The following is a 6,895-nucleotide window of genomic DNA, read 5'->3' as shown; positions in this document are numbered from 1 at the left end:
ATTTCCCCCCTTACCTGTTCCAGTTCGCGGGAAGAACGATTGTTGGTAAACCTCCGTGTAGGCTGAAATCTCCGTAATTTTACCTTCGTAGGCTATTCGCGAGAAGTACGTAGGAAGAAGCAATATATTGGTTGACTCGTTTAGGAAAGTACGGTCTCGGAATTGTAACAGCAAAGCACACAATAATTCAGCGTCTGCCACTGTGGTTGTCTGAGCATCTTCGTCACTCTTTCATGATTACTAAACGAACATGTAACCAATCACGCTACTATTTTCTTTTTTCTCTGTCATTTCTATCTGGTACCTATCCCAGACTAGGAGGAATATTGTAGTATTGAGCGAAAGATGGTTTTGTAAGCTGCCTCCTCTGCTGGTGGACTGCATTTCCTGAGGATTCCTCAAGGGAATAACTGTCTGGCATCTGCCTTACCTGCGACTGGTTTTGTGTTGTCATACCAACTTAAATCGACGCGTATGGATACTCCTGGATACTTTATGGAAGTAACTGCTCCCAGCGATTGTTCTACTATCGGGCAATGATACAATAATGGGTCTGTGTGCCCATTTACGAGCGGTACAGTACATTTTTTTTATGTTGGGGGTCGATTGCCACTCCCTGCATCAAGCTTCGATGCTCATCACGTCTCCCTGCATCTCGCTACAATTTTCTAGAGTAGCGAGTTCTCTGTATACTATGGTTTCCTCCGCGAAAAGCCTCATGGAACTTCCGACATTATCCACTAGGTCATTTATGTACAGGCTGGTCGGAAACAATCTGAAAAGCTTTTAAGGATGTTGCAGAGTTCGTGTTAAGAAAAAAGAAATTCGATACGTTGCACCGTTTCCGAGTTAATTTGCACTGAAGTTAGCCAATCAGTCCGTTGCACGCGCAAATTTGAGAAACCAGTCAGATGAGACTAATGTCAGTGGCTTTCTTCGAGCAGATGATAGCGAACCAGACTGCTCAGCTTTTGGCTCGGGTTTGATCCTTTCTACCGACCCAAGTTCAAATTGTGTATCCCTCTCGTGTTCTGTTTTAGGAAACCAGACAACTACACTTTTAGCGACACCGTCTCCGGCGAGTCGCTTGGACTTGCTCGCGAAACGACCTCGTAGGCTAACTTCAGTGCTAATTAACTTGGCAATGGCGCATTGTACAGATTTTTTCTTAAAAATTATTTCTCAGCACAACCTGCCCTGAAACATACCTACAAGCTTCTCTGTTTCTGACCGCCCTGTATTTTGTGAAAAATAACGGTCTTACAACAGTCACTTGTGGCACGTCCGAAATTACTTTTGTGTCTGAAAACTTCTCTCCGTGAAGCCTATATTTTATCAGTATCTTGCACTATTCTTTTAGCTGCTCTTACGGCCTGTAAAGCTAATACGGCGATCGAATTTCAGTGTGTACCATGACTGCAGACACACCTGCAAACAAGCCAAAAATTAATTACATTACCTTAATTTTTGAGGTGATATTTATAACTTTCTGACTGATGACGCATGTGAGCAAATCTATTCAGACTTCCTACATATCTGATAAGCATTCGACACAGCATCACAGTGTCGTCTAGTAACCAACAGACAATCACACGAAGTACCAATCTCAGATACAATTTCCTCAAAGAATTGTTCATTGATAGAATAGAGGACATTGAAATGAGCGTCGGGCAAGTATCCAAAAAAGGTAACAAGACTACTAATGTTCTCACTATACAAACACGTCTTATCAGACTGTTCGGTCACAAAATGGTTCAAATGGCTCTGAACACTATGGGACTTAACATCTATGGTCATCAGTCCCCTAGAACTTAGAACTACTTAAACCTAACTAACCTAAGGACAGCACACAACACCCAGCCATCACGAGGCAGAGAAAATCCCTGTCCCCGCCGGGAATCGAACCCGGGAACCCGGGCGTGGGAAGCGAGAACGCTACCGCACGACCACGAGATGCGGGCGTTCGGTCACAGTTCTGTTCTTTATAGGAAAGCATTGTCAAAGAATGATTTTAAGAAAATGCCAAACGACCTAGATACTATTTCCACTTGGAACGAGAATTCCAGTGTTTTGTACATGTTGATAAAAGTGATATGATTAAATGCAGCTGTAATCTGCCGGGAAGTTTGAAATCTATGTACACGACACGACAGCGTGAAAATTCATTCTGGAGACAGTCCCATGGGCCATAGCTAAACCATTTCTCGCAATATCCTTGCTTCCTGTAGTGTTAGTCCCACAAGTTGTATAGAAGAATGTCCTTGAAGTTTGGAAGGTAGGAGGAGAGATACTTACAAAAGTACAGTCTGTTAAATAAGAGCGTTGTCGGTACTACACACAGATAGTAAACGATATCGCCCTAGTTCTTTTACAACCCAACAGAGGCGACCTTTGTCCTTCACGAAATGTCCTTAAAGCACTAGTTTACTTTGAATTCATGACTGAAATACAAAATAAGAGACATGACTGCAGATTACGCGTCGCGTTTATCAAAGAAGTTTGATGCCGACTGCCAGACGTTGGTTCATAAAAAAAAAAATGGAGATTGGATTCTGCAAGAGGACAATGATCCGAAGCAAGACATCATGCTTTATAGTGACTGGAAAAAGGAGAAAGTTGTCGCCGATCCCGAGCAATTATCGACACTACGAGTGACTGGAAGTATTATTTATAATAATTACATTTTTCTTTTGTTCGTATACACGGAAGCGCCAAAGAAACTGGTATAGGCATGTGTATTCGAATGCAGAGCTGACATGTTGCGTTGTCTGACGAGTCTCGTTTCAAATTGTACCGAGCGGATGGACGTGTACGGGTATGGAGACAACCTAATGAATCCATGGGCCATTCATGTCAGCAGAGGACTGTTCAGGCTGGTGGAGGCTCTGTAATGGTGAGGGGTGTGTGCAGTTGGAGAGATATGGGACCCCTGATACGTCTAGATACGACTCTGACAGGTGACACGTACGTAAGCATCCTGTCGTATCACCTGCATCCATTCATGTCCATTGCGAAATCCGACGGACTTGGGCATTCCAGCCGGACAATGTGAGAACCCACGCGTGTAGAATTGCTACAGAGTAGCTCCAGGAACAGTCTTACAAGTTTAAACACTTCCGTTAGACAGCAGACTTGCCAGGACGTGTACATTACTGAACATATGTGGGATGCCTTGCAACTTGCTGTTCAGAAGAGATCTCCACCCGTTCGTACTACTACGGATTTATGGACAGCCCTGCAGGACTCATGTCTTCAGTTCCCTGCAGCACTACTTCAACATTAGTCGAGTCCATGCGGCGCTTCTGCGTGCTCGCGGGGCCCTACACGTTATTACCAGGTGTACCAGTTTCTTTGGCTCTTCAGTGTAACTTGTATGTATAAGTTTTAATTTGTTGTCAAATACATTTCTCTGCTGATCAACCCGGCCACGATCTTACTTATCAGACTGTAAAACTGTGAGAACGGGCCGTCCCAGGTTTGCAGATACCTTGTTTGAAAGTAAGAATGCTCTGCGTTGCGCTTGCTGGTATGATAGTCAATACACATACGCCCTTGTGTTCCTGCTATTGTGAAATATTGTCTACGCTTAACTCTTTCGTATGTAGACACTGAACTCGACCTCTAAGATAACCGAGTAGGTCACAATGTGACTAACTAATAATCATTCACAGCGCCACAAAACAATATCACACTACCCAGGCACTCGTCACATGAATAAATATAATACACTGATCAACCAGAACGTTATGACCACCGATCTACTATCGATAAACCCGTCAATGCGATAGCAGCGTCACCTGGCGAGGAGGGACTGCTGTTCGGTGACACGCACGATGCATGCAGTATCAGTGAGCGTGCTGTCCATTTGTAGAATGGGGCGAGCACACGATCTGAGTTTGACCGAGGACAGATTGTGATGGCCCGTTGGCTTGGCGGGAGCATTTCGAAAACTACACGACTTACCGGGTGTTCGATGAGTGCTGCGCTGAGTGTCTTCAACTCCACGTCCAGACGTCGTGCGGTTGGGCAGCAGCCCCTCATTACTGATGTCGGACGTCGTAGGCTGTGTAGACTGCTAAACAAGGATGGGCGGCGAACTGTGGAACTAACATCAGACTCCAGTTGTAGTGGGACGAAATTGAAGCGTCACCCATCCACTAGTGTCCGCCCAGTTTGCAGGTGAATGTAAGTTTAATTTAGTTTTGTTTATGTATTTTTGTAATATTTTTGTAATAGCTGTGAATTATCTAAAGTTTTTGTATTTTTGTATGTTTCATGTACGGAGAGGGCGGCGCAACGAACGGAGACAGCATCTTCGCTGCCGCGACCAGAGAGAAAATTGCTGGCCACTATACGTCGCGGGTCGACAGCCAAAGAGCAACAGAAGATCCTGAAACCGAGTTGTTGCGTCGTGCTTCTAAAAATTGAAAATGATTTTTTTGTAATCTTTTTGTACAACAATGACGTCATAGAGAGCGTAATCTTATTGAAAATGTCAGTCCTTGTTTGTCAAGGTTCAGGTTCACATCTGTAGGTAGGAAGATAATAAAATAGTGGATGCTACTAAAGTTGAAACACGTGTTCTGAGGATTTATTTATGAAGAAGTATGTGAACGGATTAATAATATATTTGACAAGATTATTGAATTTTGACAGCGGTCATCGCAACTTTGAATCTCAAAAGTTTATTCAATCTGTGATTCTAATATCGATTAAATCAAGATAAAGTGTATCAATATAATTTCTGAGGAGAAACAAACGACGTCAAAAATCGAAAGAGTTCACGCAAACCAATTGGCCCGAGTGACGTAATTCTTTGCATACGACTCAACTGATGTTTTACAGTTTCGTTCAAGAACCATTCTGAGACAATTTAAAAAGAATATAAATAATTTTGAAGTAGGGTTGTAACTGACGTAGGTGACGAAGTCTGCACATGGTCATTGTTGTTGTTGTGGTCTTCAGTCCTGAGACTGGTTTGATGCAGCTCTCCATGCTACTCTATCCTGTGCAAGCTTCTTCATCTCCCAGTACCTACTGCAACCTACATCCTTCTGAATCTGCTTAGTGTATTCATCTCTTGGTCTCCCTCTACGATTTTTACCCTCCACGCTGCCCTCCAATGCTAAATTTGTGATCCCTCGATGCCTCAGAACATGTCCTACCAACCGATCCCTTCTTCTAGTCAAGTTGTGCCACAAACTTCTCTTCTCCCCAATCCTATTCAATACCTCCTCATTAGTTACGTGATCTACCCACCTTATCTTCAGCATTCTTCTGTAGCACCACATTTCGAAAGCTTCTATTCTCTTCTTGTCCAAACTAGTTATCGTCCATGTCTCACTTCCATACATGGCTACACTCCATACAAATACTTTCAGAAACGACTTCCTGACACCTAAATCTATATTCGATGTTAACAAATTTCTCTTCTTCAGAAACGCTTTCCTTGCCATTGCCAGTCTACATTTTATATCCTCTCTACTTCGACCATCATCGGTTATTTTACTCCCTAAATAGCAAAACTCCTTTACTACTTTAAGTGTCTCATTTCCTAATCTAATTCCTTCAGCATCACCCGACTTAATTTGACTACATTCCATTATCCTCGTTTTGCTTTTGTTGATGTTCATCTTATATCCTCCTTTCAAGATACTGTCCATTCCGTTCAACTGCTCTTCCAAGTCCTTTGCTGTCTCTGACAGAATTACAATGTCATCGGCGAACCTCAAAGTTTTTACTTCTTCTCCATGAATTTTCATACCTACTCCGAATTTTTCATATGTCGAAAGAAAATCATTTATAAGAAACTTACGTCGTTACACTACACAGTGCTGGGCAGACTACAAGTGGGTCTGAACACGGTGCACCGAACGCTCCTAACGATAGGCCTTCCCAGTCGACGACCTATGCTTGTGCCACTGGTAAGACGACGACATCGGGAACTACGACTGAAATGGGAACGTGACTATCGGCACTGGACGTTGGCTCAGTGGCAGAGAGTTCCACGGTATGATGGAACCCGATATCTTCTTCCTTATGCCCATGGGAGGGAGCCAATCCGTGGTTTTTCAGGAGAGCAGCTCCTTGACAGATGTACTGCGGGATGAAGACAAGCTGGCGGCGGTCCTGTTATGCTCTGGTGAAATCACGTGGGCGTCATTGGGTCCACTGTAGCTCGTGCAGGGGATCGTGGCGGCCAAGGACTGTCGTACATTTGTTGCAGACCAAGTGCACCCTTTCATGACGATCATGTTTCCTGACTACAGTGGCATTTTTCAACAAGACAATGCGCCATGTCACAAGGCCTGGGGTTTGATGGAGTGGCTCGAGGAACGCAGTGCTGAGTTCCGATTGATGTGCTGCCCCTAAACTCGCCATATCCAAACGGGACCGGGACCTGATCGAACGTTGTGTCAGAGCGTAACGCCCCCTCCACGGAATTTACGGGAATTAGGTGCTTTGTGTGTGTTTGCAGTTGTGGTGTCAGTTCCCTCCAGCGACCTGCCAAGGGCTCATTGCTTCCATCCCACGACGTATCGCTGCTGTTATCCGTGCCAAAGGGAGGCATACTAGTTATTGGTAAAAACGCAGGAACAACTTAAGGCAGTCAGTTAGAATGATTAGGTGGTCGTGCAGATAAAGAAAGACTGTCAGGGAGCTAGGAGCTTGTAAGAGACTTTCACTTCACTGCGTGTTATTTGTCGCAAATAACATACAAATAAAATTTGTATTCAATAATTACTAAATATATCGTAATCTTTTTTCTTGTTATTTGCTTTTGGGAAGTTTGGTCATAATGTTAGTTTGATAGTTGTCATTGACTCTTGCGCCTACGAAAAATAAATTGAGTTGGATCAAACTGATGCTCTGTTAGTCAGACGTCAGACGCAAA

Source organism: Schistocerca cancellata, chromosome 9 (assembly GCF_023864275.1).
Source record: "Schistocerca cancellata isolate TAMUIC-IGC-003103 chromosome 9, iqSchCanc2.1, whole genome shotgun sequence".
NCBI lineage: Eukaryota > Metazoa > Arthropoda > Insecta > Orthoptera > Acrididae > Schistocerca > Schistocerca cancellata.
The sequence above is the reverse complement of the archived record's forward strand: the minus strand, read 5'-3'. Positions refer to the sequence as shown.